The 24,153-nt window shown below is 38.2% G+C and overlaps 1 long non-coding RNA gene across 33 annotated transcripts in view; it reads right to left on the reverse strand.

Moving 5' to 3' along the window:
• LOC115495650 (uncharacterized) overlaps positions 1-24,153 on the reverse strand; it is a 318,954-nt gene that overhangs the window by 165,059 nt on the left and 129,742 nt on the right. For 13 of the 33 annotated variants that reach the window (XR_012056518.1, XR_012056520.1, XR_012056534.1 and 10 more), the window contains one exon: positions 16,732-17,977. The exons of 12 other annotated variants lie outside the window; for them this stretch is intronic. This is a non-coding gene — a long non-coding RNA (uncharacterized lncRNA). Of the gene's footprint in view, positions 1-175; positions 1,227-16,548; positions 16,619-16,731; positions 17,978-24,153 lie in introns of those variants that run through there. 8 more of the 33 variants (XR_012056506.1, XR_012056512.1, XR_012056514.1 and 5 more) reach the window with 4 other exon arrangements.

Here is a 24,153-nt window from a genome sequence, read left to right on the forward strand (position 1 = left end):
CATTAAATTTATCTCCTTTTCCTCCACATAAGGCTAGATCCAGAAAACTAATATTGGCTTTTTTTGGAGGGCAGGATCAGAATTGGTTGGCTGCATATTCTCTCTAGCATACTTCTGAAGTACTGTACTGTAAATGGAGACAGCCTTGATGTGTAACCTTAAGTCTAATTTTGTCGTTTTCTTCACCCAGATTTCTTAGATTGTCCTCCTTGGATTTTGTAAACATGGAATGGAAGAAGCTTTCTGGATTGAAATATTTCCAGTTCTAATCCATTCTTACAATGGAGCTAATACTGACTCTTCTCTGAGTTCCAAGAACAATTCTAATTATTCTTTCACACTTTATTCCAAATATATATTGTAACAAATAAAGAAGTGGTGCCTTTTTATCCATGTCTTTGTGCTTTATCTTTTTCTTTTCTGTCTTAAGTCATCATTATATATAACTTACTGATTCTAAAAACGTCAGTCTTAGAGGAGAGCTTGTTATTTAATTACTTCTACTGTGGTTGACAACTAACATACAGAAAATTAATTTAGATACCGCATTAATCCCAGAAGCTTAACAAAACTGGAATTTGGGAAGGAGTACAACCATCTCCACTGTACACTGAGAGGAAAGAATGTCACAACACATTTAGCACATACTATGCCAGCAGTAGTAAAGCAGAGATGGGAGTTAGCACCTGCTTAAGAGGAGAACAAGCATGCTAACACTGGGAGTCGGGGGAATTTCCCACTAAACTACAACATATAGAAAGTAGGTCACTTTTACTCTTTTGAGAATGGTAAAAAGCAACAAAATTCTGAATTATATATGAACCATTACATTCAATTTTCTTCTTCTCCAGCAGCTCCCAGGAGTCTTGAAGACAGAAAATCTGGATTTTACAACTCTGGCAATTATCTAAGTTAATGCCATAGAATTCTCCACAACCATTTTTATTATAGTTACAGATCTGTCAGCCTTTCTATTTCACTCCCCTTTACAATTCTTTCTGTACTGCTTGCCTCTGATTTAGTGCTTGCTATAAAAGTTTACTCCAGACATAACTTGGCACACAAACATCTTACAAACACGCTTTACCTAAAATAAATCTTTAATATATCTGCAATTTAACTTATGTAGCTCTCTTGCCAGGTGTTATTGGCAGGAAATAGGGTCAAGTTCAAATGTCTGAGGCATCTTCAACAAAGTGATTGGCTGAAGTGCCCCACCCAGAAACCTGTGAAAACAAAATATCTTCCCTGAGTGACCCTAAAAGTCAATTATTTTCTATTCTGAAACATGGGGTCTATGCAAAACAAGTAAAATTTGATGTGGGGAAAAGGAGAACTGCAGTTTGACAGCACACCAAAATAAACAGTGACATTTATAAATAGGAATAAGAAATCTGTCTGATAATAGAGTTGAATTTAGGGGTCACATTTTATTGAATATAACGTAGTAGGCTAAATGTAAAAAGCTGGTTACAACATTTACATGGAAGAAAAAAAACACTGAAGGTCAGCACCCAAAACAGAGGCCTAGTAAAAGAACCAACCACTGCAATTTTCCTTAGGGACCAAGTTCAAACTCAGGGCAATGAGTGTTGTTCAGTTGAGTTCACCAAGGATGAGAAAGGGCAAAAATACAGGCACGGATAGAGCAGGCAGCAGGAAAGCCCCAGAGAAAACTAGAGAGCATGCAGGATGGTTTTGATAAAGAAATGAAGCAAGAAAGAGGGGCTTAGGGTAGACAATTTTCTGAAGAGACTGTTAAAGCAATGAGCCTCTCATGTTTACTTCTGATGTTCAGGGAACTAGAAGTTTGTAAATATAGACAAAATTGCAACAAAGAATGATTACATTTCACCATAAATTTGTAAAAATACTGCACTCAGATATTAGCTAATCAGAATGGGCTAAAAAGAGTGAAAAACACTCAAAATAGCTCAGCATCCTTGCACCTGAATCCTACTTCTCCCAGTGCAAACATCTCTGTTACAGCCCCTCCCCTTCACCTGCTGAACACCACATTTCTGCCAGCACAGCACTAGAGTGTAAAGGCAGATTTTGGCAGGTCTATTCCCACTGGAAATGCCTCCCTGACCTCATGTCGAGACTGCTCCAGAATGAAGCTGGGGAGAAGTCAGGGGCGCTGGTGTTGCACAGTTATCTCAGGCCCCTCCATCCCTGTCTGCCATCAGGCCTCACTCACATTTCATTCATTCTTGCAGCCTTTAAAAATTAATAGCACCAACGGCCTTAAATGTAGTCTTTCCCATCTGGGAACACTGGCTTGCCACAAGGCTTCAGTTCTGTTACAGTTCTCTCAATTTAAAGCCTTAAGAAATGTGTTGTTTTCTTATGTTACTACTCAGCATGTGGCATATGGAAGATGACAGCAGAGGTCGATCTTGTGAGTTCCACAACAATATAGAAAACACAATTTACAAAGAGACAAAATAAGGGTGAGAAACAAAGGAAATCATCAACATGGAGTGATGCCAGGTATGGTGGATTTCCAAACAAAATCTGTGTCCAGGCAGTAAAACTGAACACCAGAACTAAGTCTCCCTGAAGAATTTATAATGGAAGGAGAAAAAAATCATTGGTATAACACTGAGGGGCTATAGTGGGGGGAAGATAATCAGGACAATCCTGTTGGAATAATGCCCCCAAATGCTGGAACAGATCATCAACATATTCAAGGAGCCCAGTAGAATGAACAGCAGATACAAAAGTGGTTTGTTTTACCTTTACCTGAAGAAGTAATTGAAAAAAAAAAGCTTATATGGCACAGTTCTCACTCTTGGCACCCACAATTAATCTCAGAAAGAATGGAAGCAAATAAGTCCTAAATTTTTAAAGCAATAGACCTAGTCTAAATATGCAACTCATCGAAAGCGCAACTTTAAGTGCGCAGTGATAAGTGAAAGAAATATAATGATAATGTATTGATACAGAATAAGCAAACAGTATGGTGCATGCAGGTGCCATGTATTGTAGATGCCACATAACACATATGCTCCAGACTGCAATTTGACAGAAAAATTAATGGCCAACCTATAAACTGCAGTGACAGAAACAGAGGAAGCAGAAAAGATGTATCTCCATACACCACTGACACGCCAGGAAAAACAACCACAAGCATCTATTCTTGCTGATTCCGAGACCATTTGGAAAGATTTCCACTGAAGGGAAAGCATTAGTTAGCAGATGCAGAGATTCTTTATGTACATTTATTACAGAAAAAGGCAGACAGATGCTCAGCTGCCATTTTTGCCCATATTATTAAGTCAGCAATAGATCTAAATCAAACTAGATGGCTAAGCCACCTTCACTTCAACTTCAGCCACATCATGAATTAGTAAAAGCAGGTGCTGATGAGGTGTTATGAAAATGTTTCAAGACCAATAGGCCAAAATAAGCTGTTGATAAGAAGCCCATGAAACAAGTGATAATAATTCTTGGATTCAGTAGCAGATGACAAGATTGGATTTTATTTAAAAGGGACCGTAATCCCTTTGGATTCAGTAGCTGACACCAGGAAATGGATAAATACTTCACAACTGAGAACAGGCATGCCAAACATAATTCAGGAAGCACAGCTCTTGCCAGAGATAAATTCTGGTTCTGAGTGTATACAATGCAGCATGAGGTGTGCAGAAATGACTGTGATCTTTGTAACAGAGGGAGAATGCAGATTTCATCAACCCCAGTTTCAACTGGGAAGAGATCAGAACAGACCTACCCAGTTTCACTGATGAAACTCCATGGTCCAACTACACCACTCCAATTTCTCCAAGACCATCAGAAGGACACAGACAAAAAGTTTTATTTGGAAACTGAAAGTCTGGTAAAATTAGCAGACTGTGATCAAACTGCTAATATGTCAAATCTCTTCCTGCTGTAGTCCTTAAACACCACATTTTAAAATTTTATTATGCAACTATCATAGTCAGAAAGATAATATGAAAAGAAAGGCCTTTATGTTATGCATGTCCCCAAAAGAATGGACTTTCAGGCATCAACACACAACTCACAATGAAGATACCTCTGAAATCTTAAACTTGTTCTCCTTTGTTTAAATTGGTAATATTTTAACACCTACTATTTACTAATATAATGCTTATATTTAAAAATCTTCTTGCTTATACAAACACTTTATTCTAGTCTTCAATCAGTAGCTGAATAAGACAGGAAGCAGGAGCAACATAACTTTACTAAAGGTAGAAGAATATAGGAAAGGATCAGGATATGAAGCTCTGGTCAGTTTTCCTCACATAACTATCTGTGGCTGATGACCACCATATGAAATCATCCCATTATTCACTTACATGTTAAGCCCTGCTCAAATATTACCTAAGTAGCACCCAATTATTATACCAGTCAAGCTCCACAAGTGATATTGTGTATTACAAACAGACCAGATTGGCCAGATCGCAAGCTGTGAAAGAAACCCCAGTTTTATCCCAATTGCCTCAGAGGTTTGGCAAATTTGTAATACATGCATATTATACAGAATATTTTCTTCTGAAGAATTTCAGCAGATCTTCAGTATAAACTGTACTTTGAATACCAAATGTGATATTTGCACCCAAAAGTGATCTTTGTTTTTTGCTTCTCAATGCAACTATAGCTAATATGACAAAAGGGAGATAGGAATTGTCCTTCCCTCAGGCCAGCAAATACACCACCCATGACAGGACAGTGCAAAATGAGGTGCAATACTTCTCTCCAAACACATTCTACTCCCATTTTGCTGTTGAGTTCTTGGGTTCAAATGAGACTTCCTTTCAAGTAATATGGTGCATATTTCTGGTTATAGACCTTCATTAGCTTCATGGATTGTAAAAGCCCAATATATATTAGCAGTTTAAAATTAGTAATAAAAGTTCTGGCTTTTTTCAATCTGATGAAAACTGTATAAAGGTCACAGCACTGCTGATGCCCACATTTTTTCTGTTTTACACAACTGAGTAGATGAAGTGACTCATGACAGCCAAATTCTGAGATCAGGCCCTAAGCAATGATGACATCAGATGCTGCCAAAAGACATTTGATTCCTCTATTGTGAAATGCCAGCTTGGTACTGGGACATGGTGAGAAGCCAACTCGAGTTTAGAAAATTCTATAGTGAGCTATTGTTTGATACTAAATACAAGATCATCACTCCTGCTGCTGCTGCAAGTCACAGGGCATCCAAGGACACATCTAACAATATTGCCACTTTCTACTGTGTTTGCAAAACAGAGCAACAAAGCTTCACGCACCCAGACTATAGAGAGTGTCTGTGAGAGAATGGAGACAAGGACTTGATGGCGGAAGTACAAATTAAGAAGCTGAAGCTAATAAAGCTAATGAAAGCCTATCACCAGCAGTAAACAGCATGTTGCTTCAAAGGGGATCTCATCTCCTACAAGTTTCTCTGCATCTGACATTTTGCAAAATCTTCTGATTTATTTCTGAGCAATACAGTATTTTTATTAGGTTTTTCATGCAACTAAAAGGATCAAATACTCCTTCGTGACTCTCCGATACTATTTTAAATGCCTAAACATAAGTATTGTTGATTTCAGCCAGTGAGGGTCCTGTCCTAAAACATGAGTGATGATACTGTGGTAAATTTACTATTTTCACAGCAAAAGCAGAAAAAGAAAACTGAGAGAGCAGCTCCTTAAACCTGAGTAGTTTTTGCTTAGTAGATGTGGGCTTGCTTGATTGGCAAATGTACAATTCATTTTGCAAGACAACTTATGATTAGTAACATATATTATGCTTTTAATTAACTAATTTGCTATTTTCATTTTTGACTGTGGAATGCAGGATAGTTACACAAAAGGAAAAAATACACAATTTATTTGATTCCAAATAAAGTGATATGAAAAGGTTCTCAGAGTGCAGAGTGACAAATTAATCTTACTAAAGCAATTTTATTGTCTTTTAAAAACACATAGAAATATGACAAGGATAGCAAGTGTTTTGCACTGATAATGTCAGTATTTGAAAAATTCAAATAACACATATACATAATCAGATACCCTGAATATTTGGTTCTTTTTTTACAAGATTAATTCATAAAGACCCTCCCTTATTTTATTTTACCAGATCAAGCTTCCAATTTACCCACCAGCCATTCTTGATGGTGTCCAAGACAGATCTCAGGAAAAAGTGTGAGAACAGTTTAAAATACAACACTAATTCCCCAGAATATTTTTCAGCCTCCTGGGATTTGTGGCTGATGCAGGAACTAACCAGATGTAGCAACTCTATCTTTAATAGTCCTTAATGGTTTCTTCTTGGACTTTTCACATCTGAGAGTTTTTTCACTGTCCATAGCATCTTTTTGCAAGAATCCTGACAGGTTAAAAATGCAATCTGAGGCAAAAGTACGTCCTTTTTCCTATTTTGAAATTGACACTTTCTGGTTTCACTTTACATATCCTACTCCTTTCTGTAACTCTTCACGGTAAAATTATGTTACGTAGTCACTTCTGTGCCTGCAAAGATATTGGAACAGATCCTCCTAGAAGCTGTGCTAAGGTACATGGAGTGATTGTGGCCTTCCACAATGGCACAACCACATCAGTGGACAAGGGAAGGGCTACAGAGGCCATCTGTTTCTGTAAGGCCTTTGACATGGTCCCCCCCCAAAAAAACTATCTTAAAACTGAAGAGGAATGGATTTGATGGATGAACTGTTTGGTAGATGAGGAATTGGTTGGGTAGTCCCACCCAGAGGGTAGTGATCAACAACTCAATGATATAATGGATGTTCAATGTCTAAATGGAGATCAGTGACACGTGATGTCCCTGAGGGGTTTGTACTGGGAAAAGTACTGTTTGAAATCTCCAGCAAAGACAGAAACAGTGGGACTGAGATCACCCTAAGAAAATTTACAGACACCACCAAGCTGTATGGTGCAGTTGACATGACTGAAGGATGGAATGCCATCCAGAGGAATCTGGACAAGTTTGAAAAGGGGGCCTGTGCCAAGCTCGTAAACCTCAAAAAGGCCAAGTGCTGGTGCTGCACCAGGGTCCAGGCAGCTCTGGTATCAACCCAGGCTGGGGATGAACAGATGCAGAGCAGCCCTGCTGAGAAGGCTTTGGGATGCTGGTGGATGAGAGGCTGGACATGACCCAGCCATGGGCCCTGGCAGCCCAGAAACCACCTGTGTGTGGGGCTGCATCCATAGCACCGGGGGCAGCAGGGGAGGGAGGGGATTCTGCCCCTCTGCTCTGCTCAGGTGAGACCCCACATGGAACACTGCATCCAGGTGTATGATCCTCAGCACAGGAAGGACATGGAGCTGCTGGAGCAAGTCCAGAGGAGGGCCACAAAGATGATGGCAGGGATGGAGCACCTCTGCTATGAAGACAGGCTGAGAGACTTGGAGTTTTTCAGTCTGTAGAAGAGAAAGCTCTGGGTAGATTTATTGCAGTCTTTCAGTACTTAAAGATGACTTAAAGATGGAGACAAACATTTTAATAGGGCTTGTTGACTTAGGACAAAGGGCATTTATTTTAAACTTAGAAGAGAGTAGGTTTACAGTAGATACAAGGAAGAATTTTTTTACAATAAGGATGGTGAAACACTGGAACAACTTTCCCATTTGAGGTTGGGTTGGATGAGTCTCTGAGCAATCTGATTAAGTTGAAGATGCCCCTGCCCATTATAGGGAGTTTGAACAGGATGATCTTTAGTCATCACTTTCAATCAAAACTATTCTATTCAGAATAACTTAGTTTTGTCAGCAAACTAAGATGCCTCAAAAATTTCTCCTACTCATTTCCAGACAATTTATTAATATTGGGAACATTGGAGGCTCCAGGACAAAGCCCATGGACACTTCACTGGTAATCTCCTTTTGCTGTGAAAACTGAGTATTTATTGCTGACTTCTGTCTCTTTCATTTATCCTCTGACTTAGGTTCTTTAAAATATATAACCTAATAGGTTAAATCTATCATTATTCCTTTATCCACAAGCTTATTGACTTCTCTGAAGACTGTTACTACATTTGTAAGGCATGACCTACTCTTAAAAATCCATATTGACTCTCTGCCAACAATATCAATTCCTCTTTACTGTTTCTTCAAAACAGTTATTTACAGTAATCCATCTTCCACGCTTCTCTAGAATCCTTGGGTGAACATCATATATTGCTATTCATTATTAACAATTTCTTTTGTAAGCACTTCTACAGAACTATGAAGTTTAATAACTTCTTGGATACAATGTGCATTTGAGTTTCCCACTGCTTACATAATCACAAGATTATGGTTATAGCCATGTAACCAACAGCTAGAGTGAAACCCAGCACAAATTAATGGCATGTGGAGAACTGGATATTATCACTGGTGAACATAAAGAATGCAATAGGACCTTGACTTCTTCAAGACTTATTTTCTACACTCAAATTAGCTCTAACTGAGCCTGAAAAGCAACTGTAGAACTAATCCTTGCAGGAATCTCTAAACATGAAATATCAGCTAGTGATATAACTTATCATCCTACATTTCCAGGTCAAACCTTTTCCTTCCCAGATATGATATAAACCCCAAGCATAATCCTACTTATTATATGGACAGTGAACTAGTTCTTGCAGCTAAAGTGCATTAAAGGGAGTAACCGAATGGTCACCAACAGTCTCTCCAAATATCCACCCTTCCCACTCTGGTGAGCAACGTATTCCATAAGGTATTGGAATAACAGCATTTGCCCTTCATGATGCCCTGCATGATGCATTCCTACAACTGAAGCCATTCCAGACCCAGTGACAAGCTAGGCTCAATGGGTAATTTCTTCTTAAATTCTGCTTTTAAGCCAAAAAAAAAAAAAAAGAAATTAAACTGAGTGAACATCTCATTAAGAAAAATTGAGATTCATTAGAAAACAACATTCTTTCTAAACTTTGTTGGTCCTAAACAATCCAACAGTGAGCTTGGCAGAAGAAGATTCCCTCTTTTAGGTCATAATGCCACACTAAACCTAAGCCTAATTTTCTTTTTCTTTTTTTTTTTTTAATTAAAAGTGACCAATTTGTATAGTAAATCAAATTATAAGGCATTTGTTCCCAATTATGCAAACTTTCATCCTATCTCTGCCAGTCTTGCAGAATGCAAGAATAAAAAGGCTTTCTACCTTTTTTTCTGAAAACCTGATTCCAGTCCTAGCCCTAAAATTATCATGTACTGTAGAGAGAGGAAGAATCTGTACTGGAATACCTAATATGAAGCATATGCTCCTGCCTACGCCATAGTACTCTCTCTGACATGTTTTTTTCCAGTTCCCCAGCTTTATCCCAAGCCTTCCTTAAATGGAAGATGTGTCCAGGAATACTGAAAATAAAATATTTGCTTATGACTACCCTAGCTTCCTTCTGAACTCTTCCACATCCAGCAAAAATCAGACTTGCTACAGCCTTACTTTATGATACCTTCTCTTTCCCCAGTTCCTAAGCAAAAAATTAAAGATATTCACCCCCAGTGATATCAACACTCTTATTCCTGCCAGTCATGTGGATATGACACAAAAATAGGTTCTTAAGCCTTCTCCTTTTTTTTTTTTTTTTCTTTCTTTTTTTTAAAATTTCAAATCTAACCTATAGATTACCTATACCAGGAGCCTTCTGGGACAACTGAACATATCCATTCCTTCTTTCTCTCTTAATGGCCACACAAGTATCTCATTATAAGATGACCTTTTGAAAAGTTGTTTTAAATTTAAATGCAAACCTACTGTTAGAAAATTATTAATCCAGAATAAAGTTCAAGAACTGGTGAATTAAACCACAGTGGTATTAAAAGGATTCCTTCAAAAGATCAAAAAACAGTTACAGAACAATAGTAAGGCAGTGGGTCATGTAAAACTCTTATTATAAGTACATTTTTGGAAGTTTATAACTAAACTTAAAACAGCGAAAGAGTGTTTAACACTGAACAAGCAATAAATAATGCTTGCCGCATGGAACTCAGCATCTAAAAGAGAGCCTTGAAGAGGACAGGATGCTGTAGAAGGCTTAGAAGGGGACAGTAAGAATGCGATTTCATTGCAGGTATGCCTGACCCATCTGATTAAATAAATGTTAAGAGTAAAGAGATTAAATAAGTAAATGTTAAAAGTAAAGAGATTATTTAACTGATATTGTTAAGTATTAATATGTCTTTAAAAGGCACAAGTTTAAATGAGATAGCAGCATCTGGTATATCAAATTCAGAGGTTAGTTTGCACTTGGAGCACTTGGTAGGCAATCCAAAGATGGGAATGAGAGATAGAGTGGGATGTGAGAACCCCTGTGTATCATCTGTGCTTTTACTCATTAGATGGAAAAAAGGTACATTATATTCAGCAACATATTTGTGGTTCTGGCACGCATTCAACCAGATTCAGCTGTTGCCACATCACTCTGCATTATACAACCCACAGGGATGACAGAAACCACTGACAAGGTGGATGCAAAAGACTGGACAGTTTTTTACTTTGACGGGTTAATATCAGCTAACTATCTCAATGCATCTGTCACTCCAGAAATATCTGTTTTTAAAGGGATCTAAAAGAGCATTAAAGACTGCAATACAAATTGTCTGCAGGCAAAACTGCAAGTGAAATTTTGGACATTTTATGTAAAACCATGGCTACCAAGATACCATTGCTCCAAGATAACTTAGGTGATAATTTAAAGTGTGGATAAATTACAGATAAATACATCTACAGCCAATGTTATCTTTGAATCAGCCTCTTTCTCTGTAGAATTGACATTTTTCTCAGGAGGTGCATATGTTTTATTACACATACAATAATTTATAATACTAGAAAGAAAGCAAAGCCAGATTCAACTGGAAAGACAAAAATCCATCCAAACCACTTACACTGGATTACTAAGCAGTCCCTGCAAGAAAAGCTTCCATGGTCTTGTCAGGAGTGGAAGCAATTTATCACTGAATTCAGCCCTTAGGTGTCTGCACAGAACTTCAGATTTCAGAAGTGAGCTCTTTGACTTTCTTTTACAGGTTAAAAATACTTGTTAAAGTCATCTAAACTGTTGCTAAGAGAAATGACATATTTGGCAAGGATATGTGAGTGATAGCTGGAGATTCTTGAAAATAAAGTCAATTTGGCTTACAGTTTGTTTTTTTAAACTTCAGAATTGTTAGTAATAGTTACCAATAAAATTCAAATCATTATATAACACAAATTCAGTATACATTCACCAAAGGGCTTCTGTGTCTTCCTCAGAATCTTCCTATGAAGCCACATCAGCTGAGACAAAAATACAGACAAAAAATTAGATGTAAATTTTAAAACGTTTGCAGAAATGTAAAATAAACACGTCCCATGTCCTACATGGATTTAAGTACAGCTTTCCTCTTGCAATAGAGAACATTGAGCCAGACTCAGCTCTTCACAGCTCTCTACACCAGTGTACCTTGGGTGTTTGTCATTCAGATTGCTCTTAACATATACTGGAATAGGTGTGTTGGGATTTAAATCTTATCAGGCTAAATCAGTGTAAGAACGTGACTAGGAACCAACTTCACAGGTTATACATTTCTATTAAATCCTTAAGGAAATAAGAAGTTTGATTTGTTTTCTGCACTGCTTGGAAGAGAAATGTGATGTTACTCTGTGTACTTTTAAATGGTACTACAGAAATATGAAGGCAATGACTTAATAGAAATTAAATTGTTACTCCAAAACCCTAAGTGAAGTTCTAAGCCACTCCTTGACTAGAAGTACATAACTATTCCCACCAGCTTCCCTTGGGTTTCTCGATGGTTTATGAGCTCCCTGTTGGACTATATAATGATCGTGTACAGTATTCTGAAGCTGAAGAGCAGTCCTGTAACTGGGTTTCTAGCACTAACATCTCAGACTGTCCTTTGCATTTTTAAGTGTTGTCTATTTCTTAATAATACAAGGGGGAAAAAAAAAAAGCCTTGATCTTGTTCTGTAAACACTGTTGTCGGTCCAAAACAGCTCCAAAATCTTTAATAGAAAAAGAGGAGAATTACTTGGGATTTTCATGCATTCAGATGCCAAACTTCTTTAAGAACCTTTGCATTTGTTGTAGCCATGACCTCAGCTAACCCAAAGAAAGCCACAGGCATGTCTCCTTTCCCTATTGGCAGCTACTTTAATTGGCAGGTTCACAACGAGGACTTTTGTTTGCATCCTAAACATGCACAGCACGATTAAAATGTTTAATACTTTCATCCTCAAAGTGCAGCAATCAATATGTTGGGTTTTTAACAGGCCAAGTCATTACACATTTAAATAGCATCATTCAAGCCCTTAAGGAACTTGTTTTACAAGGACTCAAAAGGTTCCCTATTGAAAATTATATGGATTTAGTTCAGTTTAAAAATAGACATTTTGTTTGTTTTCCATTCAGTTGCTCTACTATTTGATGCTCTTTTCTTGCACATGTAGTCTCTGAGTATTTTACTACCCCCTGCTGTATGGAAAGAAAACTGTGCAATAGATGTGGACTGTGCTACTAACACCTCTTGAGGGCTCCCCAACACCTGGAACACCAAGGGGGTGGATTCAGAGTGGCTGGAGATACAGGGCTCGCTGTGGGTCATCACATCAAGTTCCTAGTGGCCGTGGTGTGGGTAACAGAGAACAAAGTTTTCTTGACAGCTCCAAGATTGTAGACTGCTACAGGAGTACTGCAGTTACTGGGTTTGTATAGTGCATATCCTCATGTTTCCCAAGCAACTAAAAGTGCTTTGCGAAGCAATGAGTCAGATGCTGCTTTTGCAGTAACCACACACAGGGATTTATGTTTTCAGGAACTATGTGTCCAAGAGCAGGATATTCTTATATAGGTCTCTGGCACTAAACCTTTTGGGCAGCCACTGAATTAGACTGAACACCTCTAAAGCTGTGTGAGCAACATTTGGTGTACTAATGTGTACCAGCACAACCCACATAATATTCACTCACTTCAGCTGCTATATTACATGAAGAAACTCTCCACTCTCAACCCAGATGAACTGCCTCTCTTGGTAAAGGGCACAACACTAAATTGCCTTCCACACTTGCACAAGAAAATACACATTCCACATGCAGTTTGTAGGTCAAATAAAGTGCACAATAAAATTTTGCTCACCCATTATGAGAAGCCAGAGAAGAACATTTCTCCTCCATTTTCTTCAAGAAGCAATTTGCCAGAAAATCTCCTTGTTTTTCTAACATCAGCTCCCTGTGCTGAAGAAAAGGGGTTTGTGCTCACTGGCATTTCCTTTCCCACTAAGTTCACGCTGGGTTAACCTCATGTTCACAGAGGTAAATTTGTTTCAGATTGAGAAACCCCTGATATCAAGGCTGGTTGGTGGATGGTTCACTATTACCCCACCCCACCTGCCTTGCTAAGTAGCAAGGTGGTCTGTTCCTGGACTCCCCAGCTCTTTGTCCTAGCCATGCTGCCTGGCTTTTTCAGTGTTTCCAAATCCACTGAGACTCTCCCAGATCAGATTTGGGGATTTTTAACACATGCCTTACTGAAAACACCACATACTTGTATTCTTTTCTGCTTTTGGATGCACATTATCATTATTAGAAATTACAAAATTGCCTATGAAAGAGGAAGCATATTTCCCACACTACTATTTGCCATTGACTGCAAGGGTGGTTTGCACAGCTTTGCTGGTAGCCTTGAGAATAATACATGAGGAATATTTTTTCCATATTAAACTGCAGCACCCTAAAAAACTAGTTTTTTAAAGGTAATAAAGGTTGGACTGTAACCTAGCATCAGGCTGGAATAATGGCAATTTAATATATGTATTCCCCAGCAGCGGAACAAGTCCCAGATGGGAACTCCCAGAGTTTCAATTTAATGAAACAGGGAAATTACCTGCTCCAAAACTTTTGCTGCACCAATCCTTTCCTGGTCTGTGCCAAACCTGATGCACATCTAGTGACGGACAAAAAGTCTGCCAGGTCTTCAGTGCTGTTTACAGGAGACAGAGAACAGTTTGGCAGTGCCTGTTCATCCCTATCACCTTTGACAACAGGCTTAGGCAGAAACTGAAAGCAGCTCCTTACTTGTTCCTTTGGGTGAGCTGGGACCTTAGTCCATAGATCATTTCTGATGCCTTGGCACAGTGCCTGTCTGAGTAAGCCACCATTGCACCACCCTCCCTTCAGGGCAAGCCTTTGCAAAGGGCACGCAGCTACACATGCACGGCTTCCACCACTGCAGCAAAATGAGCTCAGCAGGTAGACACAGACACCTGTCCAAATCTCATTCCAGTCCCTAAAACAGAACTGATAATCTTTGTACTTTGGGTCCTCTGATGACATTCAGCACTGAGTGATGCCAGTGGATGATACATGTGCAATAGGCAGGGGCTATATAACATATGATGTGAAAGAGGTGGATTAGCCAGACAGTTTCATACAGCCAACTCTTTGCAAATCCAGTCATGTCCAGCACAACTGATTTCTCTAAATTCCTATTAACAATTCTTTTAAGAAGTAATTCATTTAACTGTATTTTGCTGTGATGTCAAATACTTTATTTGATGACTTTTTTTTTTAATTTAATATTTTGCAGACTGTTCAGCTAGTTCAAATAATAAAAATGCCTTATTCTGTCTTCACTTCATTTAACTCACTTCCCATTTCAGGGGAAAAAAAAAAAATCAAGACTAAACATCTACCAAATGTTATTCCTCTTCAACTGAATGTGACGGATGGTCTGACGATCACATAAAAATTAAACAAAAAGTGTATTGTTCCCTTCCAGGTTTTTCAGCTGGTGTAAATCAACATAGCTTCACTGATGCCAAGTTGCAGAGATGTACATCAATTGAGAATCTTGCCCTTTATCTTCAGAGAGAGAGATTTCACCTACAGTTTAGTTTCTCTGTCTTTCTAGGCTCAGGAAAACCGCAACCTACTTTCCTTTCATGCTCTGTACATCACCATAAATAACCCGTTTTGGTTTAAGTTCACTACTTCTCTTAACCTCAGAAGAGGTATTGTGGAGAAGGCACAGAACAGATGTGACTGGTCAGCCACTCTGTCCAAGCCTGTCTGGCTAAGATCCACGTATTGCAATTACTCAGTGTTTCAGTTCTGTCTTTAGCAAAGACAAATATGGACAGGCTTTGGTCACCCCTGGCTGTCCATTGATCAGGTCCCATGGTGCCATCAAATCTATAACAAACTTAGTATCAAAATGAAAAAAATTTAATTTAATCTAAAATTCAGTCTTGAACATACTACTATTTCCCATTTAGTTTGATCCTTCTAGCTCCCTAACAACAGAGGAGCCCAGCTACAGCAGGGATCATGTATCCTCTTCTGACCACAAGGAAGCATAAGAGGAAATGAGCCTTTAAAAGGTACAGCTCTAGGATTCTCAGTCTTCCAAAGCCCCTTGCTCAGGGTGCCTCATGCACAGGCACAAAGGAAGCTGCAGCCCAGACTCAGAAACACATCTGCATCACCAGTTCACTTCTCCAAAGGAGCTGGAGAGACCCAGCCCTTGAACAATCTCTGCAATGCTGCTCCAGACTTTTTCCCTGACTGGCTGTAGCACCATTGGTTGTTTGTCTTCCCTCAACCTTCCCTGCCTCCCTCCCCATGATCCTCTTCTCTTTACTATTTTCAACCACAGTCCCTCCCAAACCAGACTAATGAAAGTTTTGTTTTCACTATATAAGCCTATACATAATCAAATACATTTTAAAAAATAACAAAACTGGGGAACTGACAAGACATGTGTCTACCATCACCCTATATCCAAACACTGAGGTTTGAATTTGGCTCAGACATCTCTGAAAATGCCAAATGTGGATTTCCATTAACAGAGGGAAATGAATCCATAGCTGATGCAAACAGAATAAAGGTGCATTGCTAAGTTGCCTAGCAAACACACGGAATAAACCATAGAGAAGGAAGTTGCAGACTTCAGCCTGACAAACTCCTACAATAAGTGTTTAATATTAAGCAAGAGTTCCATCTTCAAACTGGACACTTACATGCTTAAAGGTAAGTAGTTGCCAAAGAACATGAAGAACAGAAGTCTCAGTCCTGTAGGTTTTTTTCATACTGAAAACTAACCCACATGTAGACCTTAGATATTTCTGTAAAAATTCAAATCAGACAACACCAGACAAACTTCTTTTTTTGGTTTTAATTGGTTTTGAGGGTAACATTAAAAACACATTAGCTCCCCTGTAATAGAATTCAACTGATTTGCTTAGGTCTACCAGTGCAAGTGAAAACAGAACAGAACTTAAGGGATCATTCAGGATAAGTTACAGGGGAAAAAATTGCAAAATTTAGGATTTCTCACAGAGTTTTTATGGACGATCAGATGTACATGGCAAGCACTCAGTTCTGCTCCAGGGTGTCTGGCCACAGACAAAACAAAAGCCAAGTCACCTGTTGTCCCAAGGATCTGACAAATTTGGACAACAAAGCACACTGGCAGCCCCTTGGAAGCTTTCAGATGTTTTCACACCATTGGGATGTAGCATCCAGTGCAGACATTATTAGAAGCACAACAGTTGCATTCCCACCCCCAGGGTGTCCAGCACATGCTCATGGCAAGTGCGTTGGTGAGTTCACATCTAGCCAGATCCTCTCTTCATGGCAGCAGAAGACTGAACTGTACACATGTCAGAATGAGAAAGGTCAATACAAAGGAAATGTGAGGATGGGATGGGATGGGATGGGATGGGATGGGATGGGATGGGATGGGATGGGATGGGATGGGATGGGATGGGATGGGATGGGATGGGATGGGATGGGATGGGATGGGATGGGATGGGATGGGAGTGAAAAATGAATGGAGAAATAAGAAAGCTAATTTATGGAGAATAAAAGATGTTTAAAACATCAGCTGTCCCTGATGTTTTTTCCCTTTCCCTGAAGACTACAATTCTCTTTGTGTTTGGGGTGTTACTCTGGATTTTTTGTTTGGGCTGTTTGGGGTTTTTTGATATTGTTACATCTAATTTTGCTTCCAGTACACTCTTCTATATGGTAATAAAATGCTTCAGCATTGTCCATTACTGAAAATTATTTTATGGAAGAAGGAGTAAGAAGCACAATTCCTATTGCACGATAAGTAAAATTCTCCCAGTGGGTCTCTGATCATGAAAATATATGCTATCAGAAAAAAAGAATTACTACAAACAAGCAGTATAACAAATAGCATGTGCAAAATGTACAGTATAGTAAATACACTACAGGGACTACTTACAGAGTATCTTCCACTCCATAAGCATCATCAACCATCTTCTGTGGTTTGGCACATCAAATAGTTGCTATGTACCATACCATTTTAAAAGCATTGCAAATCCTTGGCTGGACACCAAGCAAATGCTGTACATTACATTGCCAATTGTTGCCTTGTATATTCAATGTCTGACCTCACCTCCCTCCACAGTTAAATGTGTAGAAACACCAATAAAGAACATGATGTTTATTTCCAGTGACACATATTATCAAATGGCTCTGTCATACTGAGAAAGCAAATGATTTCTCTTTAAGGGGAAGTCTCAAAGGAAATCTACCCCATTAGGAGACAAAGAATTCAAAATTATATCATATTTGAGAATCAATTCTGTTATTCTGTTAAAGAAAAATAACTGGTTTACAAGTCAGGTAAGGTCCATTATCTGAAGAGAAACACAGGACTTTGTGCACTGCTGTGGATGGACAGACATACAAGCGATCCTTATGCATTCCTTAAATACAACACTGAGGAAAAACACACTACACACTTATTAATAAATATGTCACTAATGTAGATACATACTCCAGATAGAGCCATCTGCACACATAAGGTAAAGGAAGAGAGAGAAGAAATTGTAAGCAGGCAAACAGGGACATTTACCTTTGCAAGAGGCTTGACTGGGCCAGAAGATCATATTCCAGAACAGCTCCCAATACTAAAGATGAATCAGTCCATCCTCTCCTAGCAGGTTGGACAACCTTCAAGGGTTTTCTCACTCCTGCCTGCCTTGGGCACAGCAAAAAGATCAGCACTGTAACACAGGTTGCAAATTGTGATATCATGCAGATTCTAGCAGAGGGAAGAGGGATTGCCAGCTTACTGAGTGCAACCTAGATATCAGGAGTTATCCATCATGAGTAGGAACCAAATACTGGGATGTTGGCAAGTCACCCTAGCTCAGATTAGTAAAAGGAGATTAGAAAACATCAACCTCACTGCAGGGTGATCGTGGTTCCATGATCCAATGTGTCCAATTTCTTACCAGAACATCTGATATTTTCTTACCAGCTCTAAAAGATTTTCACTACTGGTCTGGCCTGTATTAAAGCTGGAACCTGCAGCAAGAAAATTTCCAAGAATTAATCCTTTGGGATTAATTACAAATGAATCTCAAACTTTTTAGTCTGTACTTCTTTTTAAGGAAATTTTCTGTGAATAATAAGAATGAATTTGCAGAAATTCAAGGAAACGTATACAGAGTACTCCTTCATTTCTTAAATTAAGAAATAAATTCCAGATTTCATTCTGAAAAATAGTATCAAGAAATCAAAACATGTACAACATGCATAAGGATGACAGAGAAACTATTATTATTGCTATTATATGTCAGTCATAATGTCACTAAAAACCTTGTGAGTTCCCATGGATTTGAGTTTGTATGGAAACTGTGTTTATTATGTACTGCTTTTAAAACATGATTGTTTAGCATATTACAGTTCCTCTTAGGTCACTGAGGTTTTTTTTCTGAAATACATTAAAATGTAATAATAACAGCCCCCACAGTTCAGCACAAAAGTTTAGGATTTTGTACTCTATTATGACAGAGGACACATCTAAGTATTACATTAGCAAAGTGTTTACCTCACTATGTTGAAATTATACCAGTGAAGAATACATGCCCTAGGGCATCTAGCTGTCTCTATTTGTACTCCATGACAATCTTTCATCAGAAAGTGCATCCCTAGCAAGTGCATTTCTGGAGCATTAAGTTATCTGTATCCTGTGTGACATAAATTCTTTCCTTAAGGTCAGCTGAAATGTAAATTCTGCCCTTCCCCTCAATTCTATTTAGATCAGCAGACAACACTGTATTTGTCAAAATATCTCCTTGTAGAAATGTGGCCAACTCTATTTACAGATTGATACTTATGCACCAAGGACTGATACCAAATCTTGGTTTGAGTTATTTAACCCAAGGAAAGGAGCCAGTCTATCCCTGTTTCATCAGAAGATTGATTACCAATGGCCACTTGCCAATGCTAAACTGATCCAATTTGAGAATGGATTTCAAGTCCAGACATTTTTTTTCAGGAGATTGTTTTCTTCTATGCCAGCTTTCCGCTCCAAAAAATATGTGAATGTCCAAAGTTCAGAGTTCTAAGGATAAGTTATAAATTCAGAATCAAATATTACCTGACTCTGCACTGCGTGACTGAAGCTGCAAATTGAAAAAAAAAAAAACAAAAAAAAACCACAAACAAAAAAACAAACACAACTTTAAAAATGCAAAAATGCAAATAGCTTTTGCGAAGTAGAACCTGAAAGTCACCTCAAACCAAGTCAGCATTGAGCCCTAATAATAGCCCATGTCTAGTGAACGTCTGCTATTTCACATATGTTTTATGTATATATTCCACATGTCTTAAGCATGTTAGAGTGATTTCCATATTCTTTTGAGAATGACTTCTTATTTCAGTCACTCAATGTCAATACCTATTCAGAATTACTGAGAGTGGGACAGTAGCCCTCAACCACATACTAGCTTCTCTACAGTCCTTCTGTAGGCAATTTTCCAGAAGGGCTTTGGTTCCCCAAAAGCCTACAGTCTTAGCTAAAAAGCAGGAAATATAACCAACAACGTGAGACTGCAACAAGTAAGACAAAGAAAACTTTGAAGATCACTAGATCTGAGATCCAAAAAGACATCTGATTGTATAACAGAGGCCACAGAGTTTCATCCAGGTACTTTTGCACTCAGCCATATAATTTCTGTTTGAACAAAATATATCCTCCATAAAGGCATTTTGTCTTATTTAGAAATGTCAAGAGAGAAAGAATTCACTTCTGGGTAGTTTGTTCCAGTGGTTTACGCCAACAGTATTTCCAGAGCCTACAGAATGAAGAGATATTTTTTGCACTTATATAATTCCAGCTCTCATCTCTGCAGACAGAAATTCATTAAAGTCAACAGACCTCAGCCATCACTGATTTAAGCCAAAGACTTTAAGTTTCATTGACTGTCTTTACTTTTAATATAATCAATTTTTTTTTTTTTCATGCCAAGAATCCCCAAGATATTTACTTGTTTGACAGGGAGTAGGAAGAGGTGGACCAATTTCTTATGCTGAACTGTTTCAATCAGAAAAGGTCTGAGGATGCTTGGGTGTGCAGACAGCAGGGAAAATATGGATCTTCAAAAAATTACCCAAAACGGCATAGTCATACAGTGTTGACAAAAAAAACCTCATGATGGGGCAGATACAGCTTGGAAAGAAAGTCAAGCATTTGCCAAAGAACTGAATGATCTAGATGATAAGTTTAGCATGGACTTAGGAACACAGAGAGTGGTTGTTCTCAATGCAAGATCATCCCTTTCTTCTGCTTTGGAAATGTCTTCCCACCAACCCACTTACTCAGGTGAACTGATTTGGTATTGGTACTTCAATAATTTCTTGTTACCACTGCCTTCATATGGTCAGAGTCTCCTCAGATGTTTGCAATAAAGCTGTTGCAGTGAATGTCTCTGTGGGGTGGGTTCATCATCATTGCAGTCAGCAGTTACTGCAAGCACTCCTAACTCCAAAACTGTCACAGATGCAGTCAGCTTCTGCTTGTCTCTCACAGCTGGCCTTCTAGCAAACAAATGGAAATGGCACTGCTTTGCTGTAGAGAAGCACAGAGTTAACAACCCTACACATCAACCAAAAGCTGCAGTTCAGCTGAGAAGGGAAAGGGTTAAAGTTTGGATGGGACTTGTAGTTAAAGTTTGGATGGGATATAAGAAAGGAAACACAGGGAAGCAAAGGTTCATGAACAACAATAGTTGGAATGAAGAAAAAAACATGAGAGCAATTAATATAAAAAAATATGTAACAGTTAATGTCATCTTCATCGAAGTTTTGTGGATACTCCTGAAAAGCACCCTATTGTAGGCTACAATGTTGTTCTTGTAGATTTTATATATACATCAGTGTAACAGCCCTTTGGGGTCTTTCTGGAGCACAACAGAACACTGCTAGAACGTGTCCCATGTATGGGTTAAAGAAAAAAATTAATAGGGAGACCAATATTGCAAACACAGGCTCCACCCTGTCTATCATGGAAGTAATATTATTCATCATTTCTTCTGGCACTTCATAATTCTGTTCTGGTGGGAATACGTTTGGGGAAAGCAACTTTTAATACCTGAAGTGCCACTCTAGTAAATATTTCTCAGAAAGAATTCACAAAATCTCTTACGTAAGCTAAATTGCACATTCCCATTATTCATAAAAAAAAACCTTGAAAACTTTCATTTTAGGACATTTTAGGACATTTCATTTTAGGACAAGCCTCTGTCCATGCCTTGGCATTAAGAGAAATAAGAGGAACAACCTGATGTTGAATGTAAAATCAGTACTTGGAACTCCAGAAATTTCCTTGCCATTTAGCCTTTAGACACAAGATGGCAGCAAGAAATTCATTTCAAGCATTTGCTCCCAGTAGCTCAGCATTACCTGCAGTAACTGTTAAAAGATATGGGTTTGTGGGCTTGGTTATTGTGAGCACTTGGCATCCACAAACACTCGTGCCCTCACACTGTTCTCCTAACACCCATGGCCCTGAACTCTGCTGTTGGCTCTAGTCATAATGACCAAATATTTATTGTACTCCAAACACAACTGTACACAAAAATACTTCTATGGCAAACAGCGTTGTTAAGGAGTGTCAAGCACAGCCCTTCTAGTGGACATAAATCAGTAACAAACTCATTCATTAAGTCTAACTTTATTAAGTGGCACGTTATTTCTGCTCTTTCTTACTGTGACATTTTTCCTTTCTCATAATTTTAGCTTTTATAGTCGTGAAAATTTCCATCTTTTTTTTTTTTTTTTAATAGATTTCTTCAACCTGTGATGTTTTAGAACTTATCTGATCCAAAGTACGACCTTTAGAGCTGTTCAAGAAAGATTTTGCATCTTTCTAACTATTCTGTATCAGAAGGAATTTCTGGCTTTTTAATTCAAATGAAAAGTGGGGTTTGCCATCACGCAGGAGAATTATCTAATTTTACTCCATTGAGAAATGAGCAGTGGAAAAATTCAGATTAGTCTACAGCTCAAAAGTTCCTCAGTATTTGTGAAGCATTCACAACTTTTGTTGATAAGAGAAAATTCTCTGAGGACTCCTATGACCAAAGTAGTGCTCTAAAATTAAAGGTTTTGAACCAAAGTTGCCACCTACAACCTATAACAGATTCAGATACTCTTTGGATCAAAGGAACATATATATAATACAAACACACCATAATACCTCATAAAAATTAAATAATAAAGCAAGTTAAAGAGAACCCAGGTCATTCCCTCAGATAAAGCAACATTCTGGAGCAACATTCCTCATGTTGCAAGCAAGTCAGAGCTACACTGACATTGCTCCACCTAATGCTAAAGTAACATGACTAAAACACACTAAGTGAAATTTTTTAAAAAGTAGGAAACTCTAATAAAGGTACCCATATATACATCTGGTTTTATCCATACACCTCCTAAATTGACTAAACTTCCCAGTAGAGAAGCTACTGATTTTAATTACACAGCCCATCAATGGTGCATGTCTGTCTACTTTACTACATATTTTCATTGTTTTTCTTTAAATCATTTTCTTCAGACTGTTAGCAATTGATTTTTTCAAGCATCTTGTTAAAACAGGACCGTCTTATTTAGCATGACAATACATATTTAATCCTTTAATATCTCAAAATAAATATTCTGGTTCATAGTAGCCAGACATTGCACTTGACATTACAAGGACACACAGCTATTATATCATCTTGTTTGGGAAACATGTGATATACAAGTATACAGAAAATTTGGCCCTTTGTTTAAACCTTGTAAGTGTTTCTTTCCCCTCAGAAATACATATCTGTCTTCCAAAAAAAACATCTCACAAGATTAATGAATATTTCCTTTGTTAAGAACTTTCATATTCTCTGGTCAAGATGAACTATGTCCAGCTAGTAATTAATCTGCACTCTGGTTCAAGGACAGAATTATTTACTTACAAACTTGGAATGCCAGAGATTGAAAACACATTTTTATTAGGATACTAACAATACTAAGAGTTGAGGTGAGGTCTGAAGAACTCAGATGAAATTCTTAAAATATTTACCAAAAAATATGTTCGATTATTTACTGGGTTTAGCAATGAAGTTTTTACTGAAGATCAGTATGTCTGTCTCAAACTAAATAAACCTAAAATGAGCCACAAAATTACATTAACTTTTTTGCTTCAAGTAGTCCTGATGTTCCCACAAATACTAAAAATATGTGCAGCATGTATTGTGTGTTTAGATGGAAATCAATTTTTCTTTTCTCCGAGAATATTGTTTCTAGCATAAAAGAGACCCTGCACTTACTATTTTCTATCCACAAAGTTCTGAATATGTTCTGATTTGACCTGCATTTGAATAGCTGAAGACTGAATTGCATTTTTAACTTTTCCAGATAGGAATTCCTATTTTAAGAACATTCATTTTTATCTGCTATATACAGAGCTCTCTTCAGAAAACAAGCACTGCAGGAGCAAAACTCTCTCCCACCAATCCAATTACAGCAAACAGACTCCCAGGGCCAAACCTTCACACCCCATTGTCTTTCTGAAAGATTTTGTCAGGACCTGAAATCTTCACACCTTCTGCTGGTAAACTAAAGGGAAAAGATGGAAGCAGAGATATCATTTTTATTTGTCATCCTGGGAGACAAATCCTGGCACTTGCTGTAAATTGTTGCCCAATTTCAAGGTGAGTTAGATTTTTGATGAATCTCCTTAAGCTGTAGATCATGCAAGGAGAAGCACAGACCTGGTACAGGGATATCTCACACGGAGTAGCTCTGGGACAGTTTTCCACTGACACAGCACAAAGCACACAGACTCAGGAGAACCAGAGCCAAAAGGTTCAGCTGGAAGAGTAAAAAGCTGTGGCT

This window comes from Taeniopygia guttata, chromosome 5 (assembly GCF_048771995.1).
Source record: "Taeniopygia guttata chromosome 5, bTaeGut7.mat, whole genome shotgun sequence".
In the NCBI taxonomy this organism is placed as follows: Eukaryota; Metazoa; Chordata; class Aves; order Passeriformes; family Estrildidae; genus Taeniopygia; species Taeniopygia guttata.